The following is a 27,223-nucleotide window of genomic DNA, read 5'->3' on the forward strand; positions in this document are numbered from 1 at the left end:
CTGCAACTGCAGCGGGGTGTTACCGCCGGCCCCTCCCACACCCCGCGCCCCCCCATCCCTGCAGGCCCCCAGTTGGTCGCGGAAGCCTGGCAGCCATGCCCGGGAGCATTACGCCCAGCCAGGCCATGCCTGGGTGGCAGCCCTGGGCTCCCCCTCTGAGCCTCCCAGTCCCTGGGTTGCCACGGCCCAGCGGAGCGGTGGGGCTCTCCCCCACGCAGGCCCCATGGTGGTCCCCACACCAAGGAAGGTGTGGGATGCCCGGGGGCAATGTGGGCCCCCCTCTTCCTGCTGCTGCCCTCTGGAGAGCCCGCAGGGCCCGCACCCGCGACCTGCCTGCCAGCAGCCCGGGCCGCCTCCGGGTCCCTGGCAGGGGGGGCCATCCCGGGCCCCAGGGTCAGATGTGGTGCTGGGCACCCGCGCTACAGGCAGACGCCTCACCCTCCCCAGTCCAGGTCTTCCCGGGGCACCTGCAGCCGGCTGTGAGGTGGGTCCTCAGGCAGCCCCAGAGCTGCCTCTCAGTGAGGACAAATACCAGGCTCTCCTGGAGCTGCTGCAGGCCTCCCCAGAGCGGCAGGTCTAGGGGATGCTGGGCAACGTGCCTTTGGGCCCAGGGAGCCTCCCTCCTGAAAGAAACATCCCAGACCCAATGAGGATGCGGTGGGGGGTAGCTCACTTGTGATAAGACTCATCATAGATCTTCCTATCACTACATTCCTTTCTCTGGTTCACTGATGATGATCTTGATCCTCTATATTGTGAGGTAGGTAAAAGATTCTAGAATCTGAGCTTCCTAAGAAATCTGATAAGCCTGCAGGTCCAGTACCAGATATGATGAATTCTTATTGCAGTGTTCCTGTCATTTGGAAGACCCATTTGGAAGTACATCAGTGATAAAATCTGTTTCCTTGAGAGCTTTCCTTTGGTATGCACTGGTAAGTTATTGCTCTACCTCCTGCTCAAGCATACTTGCTTCCAACAAGCAAAGTTTTAAGACTTTGTACTTGGAAGAAATACCTTGGGAGTTGTGTAAGTGCAGGCTCCTGTGCCTACCTGGAGCTTAACAAGATCCACCTGATTCTGATCTAGGTACTTCTCAGACCACATTTAGGTACTACAGCATAGGGAAAGTCTCACTCCCTTCCAGGGAGCCAGAAATAACCCACGCACAATGGCTCATAATTAAATTTGAGACCCTTTTCTGATACTTTTGATGGGCAGCTAAGAAATTGAAATTCTCTTATACTTGATAATAGTCCACATCTCATGGTGATTCACGTGTTCTTCCTTTTTATTACTGGTCATTTTCTCTCCATGATGCTCTGTCTCTCCCTTTCCTTTGTTCAATGATGATCATTTTTGCTTTGATAAAGCACCTTCTTTTAATTCTTATTTTTGTATATGAGGTCAGACTTGACTATCTCAGCCTCTCCTGATCCAGTCCCTCCTTTCTGATTAGAATCCTGTCAAGTCTAACCTTACAAACTTAAAATCTGACAACTGTGTGTGGGTTTTTTTCAGATGCAGGCATTGGTCTTTTCACAGGTGTCATTTCTTGCCAGATCCAAGCTAATGTAGTCAGTCCTCTGCAAGTGTAAATGATTTCCTTGAGAGCAGAGCTGTAAAGTTGATGTGTATGTCTTTCTGGGAAATGAAGGGAATTCCAATGGGGACCTCATGAGCCTCATTTTCTTACCCTGCTTTTTGTTTCAGTTTTTGTTTTGGTCTCTGCCTACTTGAAAATTATCCAGATATTGATAGTGTCCAAACTATATATATTTCTTCATAAATGGGAAGACTTCATTCCTGCCCTCTACTCTGAATAAGGGCTTGCATTTCTGGTCCTAAACCAATATTTTCCTAGAGAAGCCCCTTCAACCTCCTTGTCTTTGGAAATGCCACATTCTCTTTTTAGAACAGTGTATTCTAACATATTGGAAATGATTTTCAGATGTGGAAGGCTCACTCAGGCACTGTTTCAACCCCGCAGGAACTTTTGAACTCTGTATGAGATTCTGATGTTTAATGTTTTTCTTCTTCCTGCAAGAAAGCAGTCTCCCAGGCAGGCCTCCAACATCTTGATACTGCACATCTCCTCAGCCTTCTTGTGGTAAATTGAGCCCAGAGTGACTCTGGACTAGAGTGTCATGCTGTCAGCTTTTTCATTTAAAAACATCATTGAAATTGCATGTTATGCTTCTCTCATTCTCAGGATATCTATAGCTATAAGCAACATTTACTTAGTCATTTTCTTTTTTTAACCTCTTATTGAATGAATACAAACTTCGTGTATTTATTAAGTACAATTTTAGGAATACAGAGAATCTTCCCACCGTGTCTAACCTCCCACCCCCACTCCCACCCCTCTTCTTCCTCTCTATTATCAATTTTATTTATGCTAAGATCTATTTTCAATTAACTTTATACAAAGAAGATTAAGTCTATAGTAAGTCAAGAGTTCATCAATTTGTATGATAAAACAGAAAAGTCAAAGAAAAATGAATAAAGAAACTTTCTCTACAGTCGAGACAGGGCTGTTCAAAGTCATTGCATCTCGGGAGATGGGAGGGTTGAGGATGGGAGGGAAGTTATGGGGGAGAAAAAGCCACTGTAATCCAAAAGCTGTACTTTGGAAATTTATATTTATTAAATAAAAGTTAAAAAAAAGAAATACAACAAATAAGTGAGCTAGGAGATATCAGGTGATATCACTATGGAGTTTTTCAAGTAAAGAATTGTGGTGGTACTAAAAATTGTTTATTATATGCATATAATAAAATAGTTTCATGCTGTTCCATGTTTTAACTTTAAAATATTTTTATAGCCTAAGTGAATAGTTATTCCTATAATCATTATGTGTGCTCTTTTAATAAATTTTCACAAATATTGTCATCCATGATGACACAATCAACAGCTATAAAAATTGTGGAGCAAATGTGTGAGTATGGGAACTGTTCAGTATTTGAGTCCAATAAAAAGGAGTTCTTCTAGATGTTTATCAGGTAGATGGTGAAGGAATTTGGAGTAAAGTGTAATATTTACACAATGAGTTAAAAACATTTTAATTTGTACTTATCTTTTTATGTTATTTCTTAACATTTAATGTGCAGGTATTGTAATACTCTCCTAGAATTTTTATAAAGATAAAATAATGATCTCAGAACTGTGATGGATGTAGCAATGTAATCAGCTCTCCCTATTATAGGAAATCTTGCCTTTTATTGACCTCTTTTTAATCACAACAAAAAAGAAAGGATGAATTTTAGTATGTGTTTCTATGTAACTTTCAAATGAAATTACTTCATAAAGTATCATGAGAACAAATAAACTGGTTGAAATCGTGATTCTTGTCTTCCTGCAGTAACAACGTTTAATCATTCTGAAATCCTGCTGACTTATCTAAACAGAGAATGAATTTTAGACCTATGATTTCTTCAAATGCTGAATAAGTCCATGGTTTTGCAAGAAAAATAAAAATACTAATATATTTCATAGTAATTAAAATAATTCAAATATAGAAGGGAATACATTAACCATTTTTCCCATGATAAACATCTAAGTTCCCAAATTAGTAAGAAATTACATGCTTATGACTGAAGTATTTAAATTTCATGTATTTAAATCAATATGTAGATGTAGTCATGCAAATCCAGAGTGTTGAGTATTTTCACATTTGATTTTTTTATAAAATCAACAATTAAAAATACATGGTATGGGCTGGCATTGTGACACAGTTGGTTATATCAGTTTGCTACTCCACTTCTCCTGCAGCTCCCTGCTAATGCATCTGGGAAAGAAGTACAAGAGGGCTTGAATGCTTTGCAGGGAAATCCAGGTGGATTTCAAGGTTCCTGGCTTCAGACTGTCCCAGAGATGTCCCTTGCAGCTATTTGAGTAGTGAAACAACAGATTGAAGATCTCTGTCCCTCTGTCTTTAACTCTTTCAAGTAAATAAATAAAATATTTTGAAAAGCATTATATATTGTTGCTTATCCCTTATCTTAGAAAAATACTGTTCACACTTACTCCTCATGTAGGATCTCTGTCCTTAATGTGTTGTACATCATGATTTAATGCTATAACTATATTCAAACAGTACTTTACACTTTGTTTTTTGGTGTGGGTGCAAACTGTTGACATCTTTACTTAATATATTCTAAATTGATCTTCTGTATACAAAGGTAATTGAAAATGAATCTTGATGTGAATGGAATGGGAGAGGGAGTGGGAGATGGGAGGGTTTCTGGTGGGAGGGAAGTTATGGGGGGAAAAGCCATTATAATCCATAATCTGTATTTTGGAAAATTTTATTTATTTTTTGACAGAGTAGACAGTGAGAGAGAGAGAGAGACAGAGAGAAAGGTCTTCCTTTACCATTGGTTCACCCTCCAGTGGCCGCTGTTGCTGGTGCACCACGCCAATCTGAAGCCAGGAGCCAGGAGCCAGGTGCTTCTCCTGGTCTCACATGCGGGTGCAGGGCCCAAGGATTGGGCCATCCTCTACTGCACTCCAGGGCCACAGCAGAGAGCTGGACTGGAAGAGGAACAACTGGGACAGAATCTGGCACCCCACCTGGGACTAGAACCTGGTGTGCCGGTTCTGCAGGTGAGCCACGGCGCAAGCCAGGAAATTTATGTTTATTAAATAAAAGGTAAAAAAAGAAAAATACGGTTGACAATTTTGTAATTCAATTCATTCAGATGAAACCTTAGTAATTACCATCAAAGTTTCTATTATCCAGTCAAGGCTTCTCCCACTTTTCAGAATTGCATGATATTATTAATTTACTGATTTATGTTTATTCATTCACTAGAACATATTACTCTCAAGCTTTACTATGAACTGAGAGAGTGCTTAGCAATAAAGAATATAAACATTTCTGCTCTAAATGAGATTACATTGCACATTTGATTTTGCAAATCAGCTAATATTAAAGAAATAAGGAAATAATTCATATTGTGCATAAATGCTTCCTATTAACACTTCTGTGGTCATGTTTCTAAGAGAAAACATAAATCATCAGAATTTGCAAACACTAAACAGACAAATTATGTCATTAAAACAAAACAATTTTTTTCTTTTTAAAAAAATTCTATTTAAGGTATATAAATTTCATGCTTTTCATATAAACACATTCAGGAACACAGTGATGCTTCCCACTCTACGTCCCTCCCACCCATGCTCCTGCCCTTCTTCCTCCTCCTTATCCTAGTCGTACTCTTGATTATTTTTAACGTTAATTTAATGAATATAAATTTCCAAAGTACAGCTTATAGATTACAATGGCTTTCCCCCCATAATTTCCCTCCCACCCACAACCCTCCCCTCTCCCACTAACTCTCTCCTTCAGTTCACATCAAGATTCATTTTCAATTACCATTATATACAGATCAATTTAGTATATATTAAGTAAAGATTTCAAGAGTTTGCACCCACACAGAAACACCAGAAACACAAAGTGAAAAATACTGTTTGAGTACTAGTTACAGCATTAAATCTCAATGTACAGCACACTAAGGACAGAGATCCTACATGAGGAGTAAGTGCACAGTGACTCCTGTTGTTGACTTAACAAATTGACACTCTTGTTGATGGCATCAGTAGTCACCCTAGGCTCTTGTCATGAGTTGCCAAGGCTATGGAAACCTTTTGAGTTCACCGACTCATCTTATTTAGACAAGGTCGTAGTCAAAGTGGAAGTTCTCTCATCCCTTCAGAGAAAGGCAGCTCTTTCTTTGATGACCTGTTCTTTCCACTGGGATCTCACTCACAGAGATCTTTCATTTAGGTTTTTTTTTTTTTTTTTTTTTTTTTTTTTTGCCAGAGTGTCTTGGCTTGCCATACCAGAAATACTCTCATGGGCTTTTCAGCTGGATCCGAATGCCTTAAGGGTTGATTCTGAGGCCAGAGTGCTGTTTAGGGCATCTGCCATTCTGAGTCTGCTGTGTATCTTCCTTCCCATGTTGGATCATTCTCTCACTTTTTTTTTTTTTATTCTATCGGTTAGTATTTGCAGACACTAGTCTTGTTTATGTGATCCCTTTGACTCATAGTCCTATCATTATGATCAATTGTGAACAGAAATTGATCACTTGGACTAGTGAGATGGCATTGGTATATGCCACCTTGATGAGATTGAACTGGAATCCCCTGGCACATTTCTAACTCCACCATTTAGGGAAAGTCTGATTGAGCATGTCCCAAATTGTACATCTCCTCCCTCTCTTATTCTCACTCTTATATTTAACAGGGTTCACTTTTCAGTTAAGTTTCAACACTTAAGAATAACTGTGTATTAATTACAGAATTCAACCAATAGTATTAAGTAGAACAACCAAAAAAAAAAAAAACTAAAAGGGATAAAGGATTAAGTTGTTCATCAACAGTCAGGGCAAGGGCTGATCAAGTCACCGTTTCGCATAGTGTCCATTTCACTTCAACAGGATTCCTTTTTGGTGCTTGGTTAGTTGCCACCAATCAGGGAGAACCTATGATATTTGCCCCTTTGGGACTTGCTTATTTCACTCTGCATGATGTTTTCCAGATTGCTCCATTTTGTTGCAAATGACCAGATTTCATTGTTTTTGACTGCTGTATAGTATTCTATAGAGTACATATCCCATAATTTCTTTATCCAGTCTACTGTTGATGGGCATTTGGGTTGATTCCAAGTCTTAGCTATTGTGAAATGAGCTGCAATAAACGTTAATGTGCAGACAGCTTGTTTGTTTGCCAATTTAATTTCCTTTGGGTAAATTCCAAGGAGTAAGATGGCTGGGTTGTATGGTAGGGTTATATGCAGGTTTCTGAGGAATCTCCAGACTGACTTCCATAGTGGCTTGACCAGTTTGAATTCCCTCCAACAGGGGGTTAGTGTCCCTTTTCCCCCACATCCTCGCCAGCATCTGTTGTTGGTAGCTTTCTGAATGTGAGCCATTCTAACCGGGGTGAGGTGAAACCTCATTGTGGTTTTGATTTGCATTTCCCTGATTGTTGGTGATCTTGAACATTTTTCCATGTCTCTCTTGGCCATTTGGATTTCCTCTTTTGAAAAATGTCTATTGAGGTCCTTGGCCCATCTCTTGAGTGGGTTGTTTGTTTTGTTGTTGTGGAGTTTCTTGATCTCTTTGTAGATTCTGGTTATTAACCCTTTATCTGTAGCATAGTTTGCAAATATTTCTCCCATTCTGTCAGTTGCCTCTTCAGGGATCCACAGATGGCATTTAACAACCAGCATCAAACTTACTTGTTCACTAACTCCTGCTTGATACAAGTTCAGATAAGATAGTGCTGGGTAAACAGCAAGTATTTGATACTAGGCATGGTGCTGGTTATGAGTGAGGAGTAAGACTGCTATTGTATGCCTTCCAGATGGACAGTCAATAAGCACATGATGGTGTGAACATAAGGGATGCGTGGTTGGAAAGACAGAGTTCAGTTGCAAGGGCACTGAATAATGAGAGAAGCTGTCCTGTAACAAGAGGGTAAAAAAATACTCCAGAAAACAGACAGCTATACTCCACTTCAAAATGAGTAAAAGTTATCACAGGAAGAGAGGAATGTAAGTGTGTTCTTCTAAAGGAAACAGCATGGGCAAAAGCTCTGAGGTAGAAGAATGCATGGCATATCCATGGTATCATCCTATCAGATATTGCCAGCCAGACTCTAGAGGTTGTTAGGATTCAAATTCTACCTCTATCAACTACAATTTGTATTACCTTAGGCAAAATATAAAACCATGATGAGTACCCTTCATCTGTAAAATGAAGACAATTATTGTACTTACTTCATAGGCAGGTTGGATCAAGCAAATTAACATATAGACAGCACATATCTAGTATTGTTAGTTATTGTTAGATATTATTGTTACATATATAATATGATTTGAAATTTTGTACTACTTGTCTTGATAAAATTAAAACATTGAGTATTCTCTCTTCTGTTAAAGGTAAAAAGACCATGCATACTCTTTTTTTTAAATTTTATGAAAGATAAAGCAGTTTATGTATATCCTATACATAAATAACCATGCACTCTAACAGTACTGTTCAGTGACTTTTAGTAAATGTAGACAGGTGGGAACCATCACCATGATCCAGCTTTAGAAAATTCCCATCACTCCAAAAGGCTCCTACAAGCATTTTTGAAGTCTTTTTCCAGTTTTACTTCCCCAAATGCATGTAAGTCAGAAACTGCAATCTCTCCATATAAATTTGCCTTTTCAGTATAAATGGAATCATAGAACATGTGAAAAAAAGACTTTGGTAGAATGAGGTGTGCAGTTGAAGAAGGCTTGGGGGGCAGTGGTTTTATGCTGTGCAATGCTCCCATGTTTCTTTCATCAGTAGAGTTTCAACTTATTCTTTCCTCCCTTTTGGAATCTCCCAAGCCCACATCAATAAAACCATGAAATTGCAATCATTCTATTATTTTTACAGCAACATGTTGTAAGCAATGTCCAGAATCACAAAGCTATCTTTGAGAATTGTGAAATTTACTTTGAAATTTGAAAGGAAAATATTCCATAATGCAGTTTCAAGGGTACAAAGTAAGAATTAATGTCAATTAACTAACATGAAAGACTAAGAATATATTTTAAGTACAAAAGTCATCATACATTTTAAATAAAAAATCTATTATGCCCCTTACTTCATTCAATAAGCCTATAAACTCCTAAAGTATAGGACTGAATTCATAGACTAAACTTGTTATACTACAGCCATGGGTAGACACACATATTTTCAATAAATTATTTCTGAGTTTATGAATGAACTTTACCAAGAAGCTAAGTAAACACAATTTTCTGATTAGATCAAACATTGAGAAATATGACTGGGATGATTTGAGTGATACACCTGGCCTCCCATGTATGTGTTACCCTTTCCTGAGAGGTATAGAAATCTTCCATATCAACTCTCTAATGAAAATTGCAAGTGAGGTGGAATTCAGTGTTAAGTCTAAGAAACAGTAAAACAGCTTTGAAGGATCAACTTTAAATTGGAATCCTATTGCCACAACACTGTGTCACATTATATTGTGATCACCAAGACAAAGAGAGTATACTCATCCTAAAACTAGTGAGAAAACATGTAAATCAGCTATTTAGCCAGAACACTTTCCAATGATTCACTCTGCAAAAGTTTCTCCATTCCTTCTGGTTCCCCTCCACCTCTGGGTTTATGTTGCCCCATATTCAGTCCATCCTAATCTTGCTTAACATGGAAAAATAGAATGAGGATCTTTCTAATGTGACTGGACCTAGACATTTACATATTAAAATATACCCATTCATTCACCCTTACTGCTTGCCTATTTTAAAGCACCATTTGAGATGTGTAAGATAGATTAATAAAACTGATACAAATCAGTGGCTTTGTGAACCTTACATTGTTTGAGAACCACAGTTTGTCAGACACTGAATCATTTTGTTTTTATTTATTTAAAAGGCAAAATAGAAGATAAAGAAGGCAGTAAAGAGATGGGAGAGAGGGTGAGGAGGGAGAATAGAGGGAGAGACCATACAACCACTGGTTCTATCCTTAAATGCCCACCTGTAAGACTGAATCAGGCCAAATCAAGAGCCAGGAACTTGGTCCAAGCCTCAAACAGGTGTGGCAGGACTGAAGCCCTTAGGCCATCCTCTACTGCTTTCCCTAGTACATCAGTTGCTAACTGGATGGTGGTTGCTGACACTCAAACCAGCACTCCAATATGGGTTGTGAGCATCCCAAGCTGCAGCTTAACCTGCTGAGATGCAATGCCTACCACACACTGAATTACTTTGCACAAGCTACATATCCCTCACAACCAGGATATAGGTGCCTTTATCATCCACACTTTATAAGAAAAAGACCTAAAGGAAAGATCTCCACGAGTGAGATCCCAGTGGAAAGAACAGGTCATCACAGAAGGAGGTACCTTTCTCTGAAGGGAGGAGAGAACTTCCACTCTATGACCTTGCCTAAATATGATCAGAGTCGGTGAACTCAAAAGGTTTCCATAGCCTTGGCAACTCATGACAAGGGCCTAGGGTGATTACTGATGCCATCAACAAGAGTGTCAATTTGTTAAGTCAACAACAGGAGTCACTGTGCACTTACTCCTCATGTAGGATCTCTGTCCTCAATGTGCTATACATTATGATTAATGCTATAACTAGTACTCAAACAGTATTTTTCACCTTGTGTTTCTGTGTGGGTGCAAACTGTTGAAATCTTTACTTAATGTATGCTAAACTGATCTGTAAATAAAGAGAATTGAAAATGAATCTTGATGTGAATGGAAGGGGAGAGGGAGCAGGAAAGGGGAGGGTTGTGGGTGGGAGGGAAGTTATGGGGGGGGAAGCCATTGTAATCCATAAGCTGTACTTTGGAAATTTATATTCATTAAATAAAAGTTAAAAAAAGAAATTGTATAAGTGTTTAAATACATGACTACATGTCCAGGTTTACACACAGGAATGACTCCAATCCTGGCATCTAACTCCAGACCATACAGACTTAACCATGACAAAACCCCACACCTTATGAAATGCTGGTAGCACACAAATACATAGCAAATGAGGCATACTATACAATTGTCCCCTAATATGCTAACTTGTAATTGTCCTAATTATGTTTACTTCCCACAAGAAAGCACCCTTTATGAGCCAAGCAGGCTTTATAGTACAGGAGTTAAGGGTACACCATACTGTATATTGTCCAGCTGCTTGGCCTCTTTTGGCCTCAGTTTCCTTATACATAAAATAAAACCCCAGTGTCCAACTCACACAGTAGCAGCGAGGATGAAAAACAAATGTGTGCAGGATGCTTGGCTCACAGGAAGCACAATAAATTGCTGCTGCTATCAGTATTCTTAGACACAGCACTGGCTCCCACAGCTTGCAGCCAAAGCTGGGTGTACAGTAAATCACTGAAAAAAAAATGGGCTTTGGGTTTTCTCAGATCTTCCAGGTTCCTTGGATATTTCTACTCATTCAACAAATATCTGAGCAGTTTCTATTCCATGTCAGGCTGTTCAAAAGGGTGAACCAAAAAGAAAAGTTGTCTTTTACTCATTACATAATACTATGGTTGTCACCCCCAACTTGCTTTCCTTCCTAATACAAAGTCAGAAGGCATGCACTCTCTCCAGGCAAATTTACCAAAATATTAAACATCTCACCCTAATGCCACTAGAATTACCTTATCACATTCTTGCAAATCAATGCAGTCTGAAAATGATTTCTTTGTTTAACCTGTAAACATAGGCTGGTTGGGGTCAGGGTTGTGAGGTAGGATGTTAAGCTTCCACCTGTGGTGCCAGCATCCCACATCGGCACCAGTTCAAGTATTGGCTGCTGCTCCTCTTTGAGTCAGTTCTCTGATGTTGGCCTGGGATGGCAGTGGAGGATGGCCTAAGTGCTTGGGACCCTATACCTATGTGGGCCCCTGTAACCATGTGGGAGACTCAGAAGAAGTTCCTGTATCCTGGGTTTGGATCAGTGCAGCTCCACATGTTGCAGCAAGCTGGTGAGTGAATCAGATTGTTTCTGCCTCTCTGTAAATCTTCCATTCAAATAAATAAATACTTTTTTAAAAAAGAGCCATACAAGGCCGGCGCCGCGGCTCACTAGGCTAATCCTCCACCTAGCGGCGCCGGCACACTGGGTTCTAGTCCTGGTCGGGGCGCCGGATTCTGTCCCGGTTGCCCCTCTTCCAGGCCAGCCCTCTGCTGTGGCCAGGGAGTGCAGTGGAGGATGGCCCAGGTGCTTGGGCCCTGCACCCCATGGGAGACCAGGAAAAGCACCTGGCTCCTGGCTCCTGCCATCAGATCAGCGCGGTGCGCCGGCCGCAGCGCGCCGGCCGCGGCGTCCATTGGAGGGTGAACCAATGGCAAAGGAAGACCTTTCTCTCTCTCTCTCTCTCACTGTCCACTCTGCCTGTCAAAAAAAAAAAAAAAAAGAGCTATACAGCAAATATTTTTTTAAAAAAATATAGTATCCTGGGGCTAGCACTGTGGCATAATGGGTAAAGCAGCCAGTTGCAGTGTTGTCATCCTATATGAGCACTGGTTCTAGTCCTGACTGCTCCACTTTTGATCCAGCTCCCTACTATGGCCTGGGAAAGCAGTGGAGGATGGTCCACGGCCCAAGTCCTTGGGACCCTGAACTGACAGGGGAGACCTGGAGAAAGCTTCTGGCAACTGGCTTCAGACTGGCACAGCTCCAGCCATTGCAGGCAATTGGTGTGTGAACCAGTGGATGGAAGACCTCTCTCTGTCTCTCCTTCTCCCTCTCCCTCTCTCTAACTCTCCTCCTCTCTCTGTATTACTCTGAATTTCAAATAAAATAATTTATTTAAATTATAATATCTAAGAGTATCAGATGAGACTCAATCATTAAATAACAAGGCTAGTCTATCTCTGTGTTACTCTGAATTTCAAATAAAATATTTTTTTAAATTCTATCTAAGAGAATCAGATGAGAATCAATCATTAAATAAAAAGGTTCTGTTTTCACTGGAGTAGGCTAATTAGAACACACTTTAAGAATAGCTTTTAAAAAGTCAAATCTAACCATTTTTCTTACTTAGAATTTGGAATACTTTTATTCCCTTGACTCATGATTCAACTATAGATTTGAATTCTCTCTCTCTGTGTGTGTGTGTGTGTATGTTTGTGAGTATGTGGGGAATGTGTTAGAAAATCTCTTGAAATTAGTTATTTTATTCTCTAAAGAGTTACAACAGTGGCTGACACTGTGGTACAGCATGTTAAGCTGCCATATGCAGTGCAGGCATCTGATATGGGTGCTGGTTTGAGTCTTGGATGCTCCATTTCTAATCTACCTCACTTCTAATGCTCCTGATAAAGCAGCAGATGATAACTCAAGTGTTTGGGCTTCGGCACTCACATGAGAAACCCAAATGAAGTTCCTCGTTCCTGGCTTCAGCCTGGCCTGGCACTGGCCATTGTTTCAGATGAGCACAGCTCCAGCCTCTCCCTCCCTCCTTCCCTCCTGCTCCCCCCCTTCTCTGCATTTCAAATGCATAAATAAAGGAATAACAATAATCTATTGGGCAGCTAGTATGGTTAAAAACATCTTTCCATGGATGAGAAAGACTTTGACACAGCAATTTTCAGGAGACTTATTGGAAAAGGCTGGCTGGAGTGGAAAGCAGAATCAGCAAATTAGAAGTTTAGCCACATTGCAATCACAACAGAAGCCTCAACTGATCTCACAAGATGATCTGAGGTTGCAATGCCCATTCAGAAAAAGCCCAATTTGAGATAAAGGTAAGACTTTGAACACCAAACAGTCCTTAGGCATAGTATCCATTAGAAGAACAGAGCCATGGCTGACATGAGAGATAATATCTAGGAGTGGACTCAGAGGAAGACCATCAAGAGCTAACACTACTGACAGGTGGCAAAATAAGGAAGAAGTCATGTTGGCTGCAAGCCACAGCACACCTTTTATTAGAGTATTCTCACAACAAGCTTAACGAAATAAATAATTCTATTATGGCCATTTTACAGATGTGAAAAATGACCTCAGAAAGTGTAAAGTTTAAATAACTTATATAATTCATACAGTGAGTTGGTAATAAGGCCAATGTTGTACTTCTTAAGTTTGTCTCCAAAGATTCCATTATTATTCATTTCCTCTGAAATGAAGAAGGAGAGGAGAAGAAAGGCCATACACAGGGGAGGGAGAGAAGGTTCTACAATATGGTACAAGGCAAGACATGCAATAGACTGAAATTTCACATTGCTGTGGCATCTATGATAGTATAACCACTTGGACAAGGCCAAGAGTTCAATTGCAAATGTGAGGCCTAATTATACACATTCCTCTTGGTTAACTTTCTTTTTTTTTAGTAAGATTGGTTTATTTATTTAAAAGTCAAAGTTATACAGAGAAGGAGAGACAGAGGGATGGGGGGGTTCCATCTGCTGGTTCACTCCTTAATTGGCTGCAACAGTCCAAAGCAAACCCAAAGCCAGGAGTCAGGAGTTTCTTCAGGGTCTCCTATGCAGGTGCAGGCGCCCAAGGACTTGGGCCATCTTGTACTGCTTTCCCAGGCCATAGCAGAGAGCTGGATTGGATGTTGAGCAGATGGGACTTGAACTGGCAACCATATGGGATACCAGCACTGCAGGCGGTGTCTTTACCCACTGTGCCACAGCACTGGCCCCTTGGTTAACTTTCAGAAGGAAGTCAACCAGACTCACAAATGGATGCCACATAGTAGTTAGAGGGCAGACAGATACTATCAACACAGACAATGAACCAGTGGGGGACTACTGAGTTATGCTTCAGAAGCTTCATTTGTATCATTGGCTTCAAATGTAAAAGTGAATGAAACCTTTCAGACACCAAAAAAGATAGTTTCCATGTCAACAATGCAAAGTTAAGGCAGAGGCACTGAGCATCTTAGAAGATACTGACAATAACTGGCAAAAGGAGGTATGACTTTGCTTAGGTTGTGGTAATCAGAAGTATGCCTCTTTCTCCAGCCTTGACAAGGGGCAAGACTGGTAAGTTATGGATACAAATTTCAGAACACAGGCTTCCAATATGTGGTGATTAACTGAAGCAACTTCTACCATGGCCTGCTTGAGTGTTGATGCTGCAGAGGTGCTGGAGGAAATGTGCAGGCTCCTCGTCAGCATACCCCATCCGTACAAAGCACTAGGCTCGGTGGAGAAGAGATATTCCAGAGTGCCCATGCCAACCAAGGTTGAGAAATGGTAAGTGAGAAGTGGGAAGGACCAATACCAGGGTTCATGGTAAAAGGAAGAGTCCTGCCTTAATATGTTGACCATGCAGGTATACTAAGGGCTTGTCTTCCTTTTTGCCAATGACCAAGCAGGGCTAGTTCATCACACTGATAAAGTAATACCTGATTCAGTGCCCAAGAGGTCACAATTATTTAGGCTATGAGCCCAGTAAACAGGTGACTGTCACCCAGAGAGGTGTCTGTGGAATGCATGAAATACTGTGCCAAGGGACCTGCTATGGAGACTATCTGGGGGGATGAGCCACATCTGTGCCGAGGAGTATCTGAAACACATGAGGTTTACCTGAAATGAGACAACTTGGGATCTCCCTTTAGCACAGCATCCAGTAGTGATCACTTGATGAGGATGGCCAGGTGTGGTACCAGCATGTGGAAAATGGATGAAGAGATGTCAGGGAGAACAGCACCTGATGCACACCTCTAGCTGCACAGTTCTGGGTGATGAGCACAACAGGAAGCTGCTGCTGTGAACACTCCATTGGGTGGATGTACATGGGTATTTTCTATGGTGTTGAGGGTCTGCACAGCTAAACTTCAGGGACTATAACCATCAGGGCCAGCAGAGTTGGTTTGGACTGCTGTAGGAGTCCTCTTAAAATAATAGAGGGATGAGCACTGGGGAACACCATGTAATATGGCTCTTTTGAGACCCACATCCTATATTAGGGTGTGTGGGTTTGAGTTCTACTCCACTTCCAATCCAGCTTCCTACTAAAGTGCACCCTACAAGGCAGCAGATAATAGCTCAAATACTTGGGTCTGTGCCACCCATACTGAGTTCTGGGATCTTTGTTTCATAAAACCTGATGTTTTCACATGACAACCTGGTTCAATCCCAGGTATTGTGAATATCTGGAGAGAGAACAGTGGGTGAGAGATCTCTGTGCCTTTAATGTGAATAAAATTAATTTTCAAAATTTAAATAAACCTCCTGCATCCATGTGGTCAGAGTGGGACCATTCCAGTTGTTCCCCTTCACTGTGGGGATGGCAGCTGCATAGACTAATTGAAAAATGCCTAAATATCTTAGTGGCCTCCTTTTCTCAGTTGCACATCATTGTTTGACATAAGGAAGTTCATGATGGAGTGTGTTATTTTCCAGATCACCAACACACACTGCAGCAAAGGAACACCTTATGTCCATCCACTTTGCATGGAGGACGCCATCAGCTCTGTTTTCCAGATGATATGTCTTTCATGTGGGTTACAGGGACCCACATACTTCAGCCATCATTCACTCCAAAAGTGAGTATTGGCAGAAAGCTGGAATTGAGAGTTGTGACTGTAACCTAGGCACACCAATATGGGATGTGGACATACTAAGCAGGGTTGTAACAGGTGCCAAATGTCGATCCTGTGATGAATTTTGGAAGTGCCTCTGTATATCCAAGGATTTCGGAGAAAGGAGACAGAGACTTCTGGGCCCTGCCCCTTTACTACATAGTTTCTGCTTCTCCCCAACATTGCACACCACTTCACATGTCTCTGCATGCTCACGCCTGAGGTCTATTCATGTGGATAGGGAAGAGCAGCAGAGCACAGAAGAGTGGGTCTGGGGGACAAGGCAGATTAGGGAAAAACTGGACTGTGACAGTTTCTGCCTGGATCCTGCCCAGTTAGAGGCACATCTTTGGAGATGCTGGGACTAGTAAGTAACACCACAGTTACCCAGTGGCTACACACTGTTTAGTGACCACATCTGAAGCAGAGGCAAATTGGACATCTACATGCCAAAAACTGAAATATCTTTATATTACGCCAGGCATGAAAGTCAACTCAAAATGAATTGAAGGCTTACATAAAAGGTCTGAGAATATAAACCCCCTTACAAATGGAAGCAGATTCCTTGATATTAGTCTCAACAATGCTTGTTTAGATATGATACTAAAAGCACAAGTGAAAAAGCAAAGGCTGCAAGAAATCTAAGAAATATTCTTCATACGATAGGAAAAACAGAACAGATAAAGCAAGGAAGGGAAGAAAGTATTGGAAAGCCTGAGTTTGAACACAGACAACTCAAAAGCAAATACTGTAATAAAAATCGCACAAAGGATTGATCAGTTTTCCATTGAATATATACAAGTAGCCAACAGGTAACTGAAAGGGGGCTCAAAAACTGCTAACGAAGACTACAATGCTAATCAAGACCACAATGATTATCATCTCATATATGTTAAAATGAATATTATCCAAAAGTAAAAAGATAACTTTGGACCAGGGAGGAAAAAAAGGAATATAAAAATTGCTGGATAGAAAGTAAATTGGTATATCCAATATAGAAAACACTGTGTAGGTCTTCAATCAAAATTAAACATAGAACATATGACAAAGCAATCCCACTATTGCCTATGTATACAAAAGAGATAAAATCAGTACCTCAAAGAGACACGTATCTCCACATTAATGGCAGCATTATTTACAAGAAAAATATATGGAAACAACCCCATTGTCAACAGATGAGTAAAGAAAATGTGATACACACCACACACACACACACACACACACACACAGGAATCACAGTCAACCTTAAAAAGGAAATTCTTCCATTTTGTCAGAATGAGGATCCAAAAATATGAATGTGGACATTAGGCTATTTAAAATAATGCACAGAAAAATAAATGCCACACAATGTCACTCATATGTGCCATCTAAGAAAGTCACACTTAATCACAAAACAGAATGGTGGTTATCATGGGCTGAGAGTGAGGACATGGGAAAATATTAGCAGAACACACATTTGAAGCTATGAGATAACACCTCAAGACTGTGGGGAGCAACTCGGACTAGACTAAGTTACTGGAATTAAGACTTATTCTATGCATCTGCTCTCCCACAATATGGCGCTGAGAAGGGAAACAGCTTCTACCCAGCTGCCTCCAGTTCAACCAATAAACAGCAGGACCTGCTCCTGATTGGAGGAGAGCAGCGTACTCAGCGTGTGGGCAGCCGAGTTGGGATTGGCGGAGGAGGACTATAAAGGAGGAGAGAGACGGCATGCACGAGGAACATCTAAGGGGAACACCTGTGCAGCCCCCGAGAGAGCCGGCCGGCGGTGTGCCGCTCCCCCGCGGAAGTGGGGAATGTGGCAGGGGGAACCGCCCTTCCACGGAGGTGGAAGGGTCGGTAGCCCACCCGGGAAGAACCAGCAACAAACCCGGGGAGGGCCGAGCAGACAAAAGAACAGTGCAGGGTCCTGTGTCGTTCCTCCATGAAGAGGGGGAGCGACAAAGACCTTAATATTCAACACAGTAACTAGATGATTATATCACACACTCACAACTTGCTAATATCTTACGTATGCTTTAATAACATAGGGGTGTAAGGTGATCGATATGTTAGATTGTCCTAATCATTTCATAATATGTATGCACAAAAGGATTCCAGAAAGTTTATGAAAAGATGTAATCAAAAGATAATGTGAATTGTCCATAATTTTTAAGGTCCCCTCATATAGCAAAACATACCTTGAATATGCACAAATTGCGTCAGTCATACTCTGACAATCTTGAAAAAATAAAACAAGCAAAAAAACTTCCGATATTAAAATATAAATTCAAAATAACTTGGTAAACTAGACATATATTCAGGATTAGGAAGGCTTTCATGGAACAGAAATCGTTTTTAAAACACACACAAATTTGAGTAGCCAAAATTTCTATTTTGAAAGTGCAAATATAGATGGCATCTGTTAGGAGGAAGTGTAAGGGCTAAGATGACACCCAAGTACCGAATTACAGGGGCCTCCTGCCCCTCTAAAACCTGGGTAAAAACTCTGAGCCAAATAAAACTTCGGTTTCTACCTTACTCAATCTATGTTACTGCGTTACTGCAAACAGAAAACGGAGTGAGACGTCCCAGACACAGCTACGTGAAGCCAGTGCCCTGGAAAAGACCCTGCGGCCCACATATTTAGAATCTCGAGGGAACCAGGTCCGTGTGGGGAAGAGGAGGAACCGACAGCGCCTATGCATGAACCGCACACACAGAGCCTGCGTTCTCCCTAGTGACCACCCCGTCCCCGCTGCACAATCGGGGAGACGCGGAGCTGCCGCCACACAGCTGCCCGCTATAGCTCCGGGACCGAGAAGTCTCTGCGGGCAGAGAAGCGGCAGGACCTCGGGGGTCCTGGGTGCCGGCAGAGCCCTCAACCCAGGGGTCTGGGGACCGAGGGAAGCCCTATGCCAGCGCCAATATGGAGTCCACAGTGGCAGGGCCAGCGTCCTCCCGGCCTGCAGCTCCGGGTTCCCCTCTCGGACCCCCAGGCCCACACACTCACCGTGTCGCGGTGTCCGGCTCCGTAGGTGCCCAGAGTCCCCGGTGAGCGAAAGTGGAGAGAGGCAGAGGCCGACTTCACTTAGGCAGACTCACGGCAGCTGAGCTGCCTCCCCGGACCTCACTCGCTGGAACGCTAAGACGACTGTGACGTCAAGGCCCGCGTGCTGACACAGCGTGGACGGCACCGTGCCTGATTGGGCAGTTTGCCGGTCTTGCGTGCACGCAACGTCACAGAGGACGGAGCCAATCAGCATCCCTCACAGCAGGACCCCTGACGTCGGGTGTCCTGGATGGGAACAGGAGGGACAGGCCTGGGTTCAGGTCTGCAGTGGCCGCCCCCGGGCGCGCACCTCCGAGCTCCTGCCGCCCGTGGCCTCGACCTGGGTCCACGTCCTTCTCCCTGGCGGATCCTGCCTGATGCTGGCCGACCCTGCCTCAGTGAGTACAGTTCTGTGTATCCACTTCCGGAGCCTTCATTTTCCTCGTATTCCTGCTCATTTTCCTGTTGGGTCATTGGTATTGCTTTTTAATATTGATCTGAACGATACTTAAAAATATAACATAATTTAATCTTTTTTCTCTTTTCTCCTGTCAATATTTGTTGTCCACTCTGCCTATTGACCTTTCATAGGATTTGTAAAACATTGATCTTTCCCACAGCCTCTTTAAATTCATTTATCATTTATCTCCAGTCTGTTGTGAGCCTCACATTGATAGCACATCTTGAGCCAGGAACTCTGAGTCTCCTACATGGGTGGCAGGTACTTAAACTTGAACAATCCTTTTTTCTTTCCCAAGCCTATTACTGGGGAGCTGTGTTGGAAGCAGATAAGCAGGGACTCTAGCAGTCCAAAAACAGATGCCAGTTAAGCAGTGGCTTAACCCGCTTGGTCATAATGCTGGCCTCTCACTGTTTGCTTTGAAATAAAGGAAAATAAGGGAATAGTGAGGGCCATGGAATCATCATAGACCTGCCCCACTACTAGCATAGCTGGCTCAGGCCAACACTGTCACTGATTTACCATTCTTCTTTCTTGATAAGCCTGACTCAATTTTTTAAATAGGATGTAAATGTATGTGTATGTGCATGTACACATAGGTAAGTCCTAGGAGATCTATGCCTTCTTTTCAAGCTTTAGGTCCTCCCTCTTAATCAGATTTGAGTGTCACTTCCAAAAGTTCTGCCCATATATTTCTACACCCCCATCCTATTTAAAAAAATTGTCAGGCTTATCAAGAAAGAAGAATGGTAAATCAGTGACAGTGTTGGCCTTTGCCAGCTATGCTAGTAGTGGGGCAGGTCTACCATGATTCCATAGCCCTCACTATTCCTTTATTTTCCAAAATAGAGAGGAATTCAAGTTAAATTACTCTAGGTGCTGGAAGAATAATGTCCTATAATTTCAAAGGTCTGGGTCAGGTGTCTATGTCTGTTCTTCTACCACCAGGCAGGTGATTCCAGTAGAAACATATGTGAGGTGTAATTATAAATTTTCTAGTACGCATATTAAAAAAGTAAAAATAAGGAGGTAAAATTATTCTAATGACATTTTCTTCAGCCAAATAAAATATAAAAATATATTTCAACTTATTATAAAAATTATTGGTGAGGATTTTAAATTATTATTTCCAGTCTGTTGTGAGCCTCACATTGACAGCACCTCTTGGTTAATGCTAGCTGCATTTTAGGCACTGGGTAGCAATAAGTGAACTCAACATTGCAACTCTAAATCATCCAAGACAGTTTTGTCAGGGAGAGGAAATCCACTTTTTTTTTCTTTTTTGATTTTGTAAGGACATTTATATAAGATACATACTATCATTCTTATCATTTCAAAACATTTTTATAAGGTTGTGTTCTCATTTTGTGTTTATCATTTGCTTCTAAGTGTGAGTACACACTTTCATAAGTGCTGTTCAATCTCTAACACTCCTTAACCTTTCCATGTATGACCCTTACTAGGACTCTCAGAGAACTAGAGCAAGGAGTCATATCAGGATATATATATCTGAGTGAATCTTTACTATAATCTACTATAATGTAAATAAATTTTTTATATAAATGTATATAAGTATATGTACTCTTCAGTACTACCAAGTACAGATGAAATGTGATTTTCATTAAGCAATGAAAGAATTATTTTATATGCTATTTGGGATGGAATTTCAAGGTAGATATGTAAAGAAGCAGCATAAAGGTGTTCCCAGATAAGAAGAGTGGAATTGAGCAAGCATAACATCATAAATGGCAAATACAGAACAAAATATATGAAGTTTATTAAGAGAAATTAAACATAAACTTAAATCCCTAAAAGAATGCCCAGTTGCTAGTGAATTTGAGTTCTATTTTATAAATTCAGGAATTCCCTCAGTATTCTAAGCAAGGCAGAAGGAGAGTCATAGCTGTTTGTTGAAGAATTAAATTTATACCACTATAAATCAAATAAGGAGGTTGTTGAATTTCTTGAGCTCTTTATAGATTCTATTAATCCTTTATCAGTTCCTCAGTTTGCAAATATTTCCTCCCATTCTGTTGGTTGCCTCACTAACTTTCTTAGTGTTTCTTTTGCAGTGCAGAACCTTCTCAGTTTTATGTAATGCCATTTGTCAATTTTAGCTTTGTTTGCTTGTGCTCTGGGATATTTTCCAAGAAGTTTTTGCCTATGTAAAAAATATTTTATAGGGTTCCCCCAATGTTCAGTTTGATGGTATCGAGTTATGTATTAAGGGCTTTGATCACTTTGAGTGGACTTTTGTGTAAGGTGTTAGGTAGGGGTCTTGTTTCATACTTCTGCATGTATAGATCCAGTTTTATTAGGAATAAGTTTCTAAGGTGTAGGCATTTAGTCTAGTGTTCCAGATGGTTGTTTAAATATCTGTATCATACACTGGAGCACCTGGATTTGATTCCTGATTCCAGCTCATGATTTCATAATCCCGCTAATGTAGACTCAGAGAGATAGTAGTTTGGCTCAATTAATTGGGTTCCCAAAACTCACAGGATAGGCATAGATTACACTTTTTGCTCTTAGCTTCAATTCCATCCCAGTATGGCCATTGACACTATTTGGGAATGAATCAGTCAATGGATCTGCTTTTTTTTTCCTTTCTATCTGATTTTAACCTCTCTTTCTCTTCACCTCTCTGGCTTTCTGCCCTTTATTATTTACTTAATTAAAAAAGAAAAAGACCTCTTAATGCACTGTTTCTACATCCATTAAAAGTATTTTTTTGGCTTCATTCCCAGATGTGAAACTAGTAGTTTAGGTGTTTTAACATTTTATTTCAATATATTGCTTCTTTAAATTCTTGTGATGAGTTTGTTTACTTTTTCTTTAACCTCAATATCTGTATTTGAGCCTATTCATGGTGTGCCAGGTTATTATTTTTTTTTTTTTTTTGACAGGCAGAGTGAGAGTGAGAGACAGAGAGAAAGGTCTTCCTTTTTCTGTTGGTTCAGCCCCCAGTGGCCACTGTGGCTGGCACGCTGTGGCCAGCACACTGTGGCCGGCACACCGTGGCCGGCACAGCATGCTGATCTGAAGCCAGGAGCCAGGTGCTTCTCCTGATCTCCCATGTGGGTGCAGGGCCCAAGCACTTGGGCCACCCTCCACTGCCTTCCCAGGCCACAGCAGAGAGCTGGATTGGAAGAGGAGCAACTTGGAGTGCCAGGGTATTTTAAAAATTTCATGGAAAAACAAAATGAAATGTTTAATTTGGTGCAAAAATAATTTTATGCTTGTCACTTGCCAACTCCTAACTCTCTGGGTCTTTCCTGCTCCTGCCTGCTCCTGCCAGCTTTGCCTGACCTCCTGGCATTTAAATCTAGCCTACCTAGATTGATGACTGTTTTCTGGATTTATCAATGGAAATTGTCCTGAACAAGGCAATTCAATGTTTATTTTGTATAAGTGTATGAAAGATAAATTTCATCTATAGAATCCTAATTTCCATGTGTGTAATTCTGGAATGTCCCGTACCCTTAACATGTGAACATGCCAGCTCATGGTCCTCTGGCTATAGTCCTTGATGTGGAAAGACCCCAAGTGGTGTCAGCTGATGTATATAAGGGTGATTTCCATCCTGTCTTTATTTACTGTTGACACCGCTTATATTTTAAGTTTTTGGTGTTCTGAGGTTTCACAACAATGTGCCTAGGTGTAGATTATCTTTGCATTGTACTTGAGCTAATTTGTGCTCTCTGAATGTGATAATCCTACATCCATCATCAATTCTAGATCATTCTCAACTGTCACCTCAGCCACTGATGCCTAGTATCTCCTTATGCATCTCCAATAAGATTAACTTTAGATTTCTTGTTATTTACTTCAGATCCCTGAACAATTTGTTTATATTTACTTCTCTTTATCTTTGGTGTATTCTATTATAATATCTTCAGATGCATCTTGTACTGGCCCAATTCTCTGTTCAGCTCTGTGCACTGCCCTATTTAATCTATTCAGTAATTTTCTACTTAACTGACTATATGGGATCTCTAGAAATTTTGTTCCATTTCTTTCAAGTGTACAAGCTTGCTTTTCTATAGTATCATGTAATAATTTTATTATGGCTTGTACTTCCTTTATTTATGTAATTAAAATGCAATAAAATTTCTAAAAGTTATAATAAATGGTGCTCATGCCCTCAGAGTATCATTGCCTGAAGTGCTTCCTCATTTTTTTGAAACTCATGGTCTATTATTCAGATGTTTGTTTTTAACTAGCTGCTTAATCCAATTTTTTATTTTTATAACAATACATGCTGTAATAGATATCATTGATGTATGCCCATTCACAGAGGTGAATTAAACCACCAGATTAAATTACTAGAACTAAAATTGCTGAGTTAAAGAGCATAGGCATTCATAATTCTGATGCATATTGTCATACATATGATGTATATCCATATTTTTGTCCATTTTTTTCTGTTTGATTTTTAGATTTTTATATTGATTTGTGGCAGCTTCTTATGTAATGGAGTAATTCACCCATTATATAGAGGATTCATATCTTATAAATATTTAAGACATTCCTTATGGTTCATTTTGTGTTAAAATGTTTACTTTTGTGAATTTAAATAATTCAGTCTTTAACTCTGAGTCTGTTGAATTTACTATCAGATTTGAAGTGGCTCTACCTCACTGAAGCGTAGTATTTTGTGATTTATTCAAGCTGTGTATTATTTTACCCTGCCTCAAATGTGTGTTTTAAACACCTCCTCCCTCCAGGTGACTAGCACAGTTCCTTTAACATTTATTGCAGGCCATCTTAATTAATCTGAAATCCCACAATTATTGTACACCAAATTCTAGTAAGCATTTGGGAGATTTTTATTTATGTATGTATTTTTCTATTCTAATTCAGTGATACCTCTTATAGCATTATTTCCCATTTTTTCCCAAGAATCACTGCTGTGTATTCTTAATTGTCATTTATTAACACTTACTTCAGCTTGTTTAGTTCCTTAAAATCTTATCATTATGTTAATAAGTGTGTAATAAGTCCATTCACTGCCATGGTGTGATCATTTGAAAAAATTTTATTAAAATAAAGAGAACAGACTTCATGTTTTTCAGGTACCAGACTGTTTTGATTGTAACTGTCCTGTAGAATGTCTTAAAATCTGGTATTGTGATGCTTCCAGCTTTGTTTTTGCTGTTTAAGATTGTGTTTGCTATTTGGTGCCTCTTTGCTTACATCTGAATTTTAGCATTACTTCTTTAGATATGAGAAAATGTCCGTGGTATTTTTATTGGAATCTCATTGAATCTGTAAACTTCTTTTTGTAGTATGGACATCTTGGTGACACTAATTCCAATTTTTTCTTCTTCTATTTCTTTCTTTAAAGTTTTTATAAATTTCACATCCTTGGTTAAATTTATTTAAAGCTTTATAGATTTGAATTAGCTACTCTGAATAGTAGTGATATTTATGTTCTTTCTCAGCTGTGGCATTGTGTATTCAAAGGCAATTGATTTTTTTTAATTTTTATTTATTTATTTATTTTGACAGGCAGAATGGACAGTGAGAGAGTGAGACAGAGAGAAAGGTCTTCCTTTCCGTTGGTTCATCCCCCATAATGGCCGCTATGACTGGTGCACTGTGGCTAGCACACTGTGCCAATTTGAAGCCAGGAGCCAGGTGCTTTCTCTTGGTCTCCCATGTGGGTGCAGGGCCCAAGCACTTGGGCCATCCTCCACTGCCTTCCCAGGCCACAGCAGAGAGTTGGACTGGAAGAGGAGCAACTGGGACAGAACCAGTGCCCCAACTGGGACTGGAACCTGGGGTGCCAGCACCACAGGCAGAGGATTAGCCAAGTGAGCCACGATGCTGGCCGGCAATTGATTCTTGCGTGCTGATTTTATATCTTGCAACTTTACCTAGCTCTCTTATGAGTTCCAATAGTCTCTTAGTGTAATTTTTTTTGTTCCTCTCTATATAGAATCATGTTTCCTGTAATGAGGGAGAGTTTGACCTCTCCTTTCCAACTTGTGTCCCTATGATTTTTATTTCATGCCTAATGGCTCTGGCTAAAATCTCCAGAATTATATTAAATAGCAATTGTGAAAGTAGGCATCATTATCTGGTTTCAGATTTTAGTGGAAATGATTCAATATTTCTCAAAATCAATATAATGTTGACTGTGGGTTTGTCATAGGTGGCCTTGATCCTCATGAGGTATGTTCCTTCTGTACCCAGTTTTCTTAAGGCTTTTATCATGAAAGGATGTTATATTTTATCAAATACTCACTTTGTATGTATTGAGATGATCATGTGATTTTTGTTCTCAACTTGTTAATGTGATGTATCCTATTTATTGATTTGCATATGTTTAATCATCCCATATGTTCCATATAAATGATGTGATTTATTGTTGGATTAGATTAGCTTGTATTATATTGAGAATTTTTACACATATTTTCATCAGGAACATGGAAGTATACTTCTCTTTCTCATAGTTCTTCCTTGTTTGGGAATTAAGGTGATGCTTCCTTTTTTCTTTTCACATCCCTGAACCAGTTTAAGTTAGTGTGGCTATACCTTTTTCAGCCATGTTGAATCCAATCAGGAGTATGGAATTCTTAAGTAGAAATTTGAACAAACAATATTTTTACAAATAAAATCCTTATGTTTTCTTTTCATGAAGCATCTTCATGTAAAAGCTCAGTTTCTCCTTGATATTTATCTATCTCCAAGAGTGTGACAGGCTATCACTGAACTAATTAAAAGCATAGTTTATAACTTTTACTGTAGAAGAAATATGGCGGCCGGCACCGCGCTCACTAAGCTAATCCTCCACCTTGCGGCGCCGGCACACCAGGTTCTAGTCCCAGTTGGGGTGCTGGATTCTGTCCCAGTTGCCCCTCTTCCAGGCCAGCTCTCTGCTTTGGCCCAGGAAGTACAGTGGAGGACGGCCCAAGTGCTTGGGCCCTGCACCCCAAGCTTTTAATAGTGGCTGCTCACATTAGCTAGTGAAACAGCTACCTAGTGTTACCTTGTCTAGGGAGGGAAGATGTCCTAAGTTTTGCTTTTGTAAACTCCATTCACAAATCTGTCCTAATGAATCTGCCCCTGGTAACTCTTTTACAAACATACAAGACCCACCAACCATTGAAACTGTGGTCCTAAGTCAGGTACGCTGCAATTTAACCCTACCAATGTTGTAACAGGTAAAGCATGATGCTTATGAACCTATAAATATTGTAATAAACTTGGGATTGTTGCTCATTTTTCAGGAAATTATTCCAGCTGAGCCCACTGGCATTATAAACTGCTTGGATTCTCTACTGTCTCTGATGCTTGTTTGAATGAGGGATTTTCCCACCCCAGGTTTCTGTAACAGTACATATTACAATTTATAAGAGCTGGGCTTAGTAACCAGAATCATAAATCTTCTCCTTCTGAAGATCCATATTTCTCTTGAAAAGAGGAAATGAAGTGGGTTGCCACTTTCTTTGAAAATGAAAAATAGTGACCAAAAAGAAATAGCATGAAGTCCTTAAATGATTTCCTGATAGAGTCAGTAAGACATATTTCTTCACTGAAAACAACTTTCAGAGGGTTTCTGATCAGAAGGAAATCCCAGGCTGCTGACTGCAGCAGGCTCAGAAAGCAGCAACTGCACTGATCCTCTGGTAGCACTGAGTGTCAGGCATCTGATTCGAATCA

The 27,223-nt window shown here is 40.5% G+C and overlaps 2 long non-coding RNA genes across 6 annotated transcripts in view; one reads left to right on the forward strand and one right to left on the reverse strand.

Annotated features, from left to right (window-relative positions):
• Nucleotides 1-19,207, reverse strand: part of LOC127488761 (uncharacterized) — a 66,907-nt gene extending 47,700 nt beyond the window's left edge. The window contains exon 1 of the long non-coding RNA XR_011385999.1: nt 19,057-19,207. This is a non-coding gene — a long non-coding RNA (uncharacterized lncRNA). The remainder of the gene's footprint in view (nt 1-19,056) is intronic.
• Nucleotides 19,208-19,253: 46 nt separating this feature from the next.
• LOC127485689 (uncharacterized) overlaps nt 19,254-27,223 on the forward strand; it is an 89,217-nt gene continuing 81,247 nt past the window's right edge. For 4 of the 5 annotated variants that reach the window (XR_011385993.1, XR_011385994.1, XR_011385995.1 and 1 more), the window contains exon 1: nt 19,254-19,493. This is a non-coding gene — a long non-coding RNA (uncharacterized lncRNA). The remainder of the gene's footprint in view (nt 19,494-27,223) is intronic. The other variant, XR_011385992.1, reaches the window with a different exon arrangement.

This window comes from Oryctolagus cuniculus, unplaced genomic scaffold (assembly GCF_964237555.1).
Source record: "Oryctolagus cuniculus unplaced genomic scaffold, mOryCun1.1 SCAFFOLD_35, whole genome shotgun sequence".
NCBI classification, from domain to species: Eukaryota; Metazoa; Chordata; class Mammalia; order Lagomorpha; family Leporidae; genus Oryctolagus; species Oryctolagus cuniculus.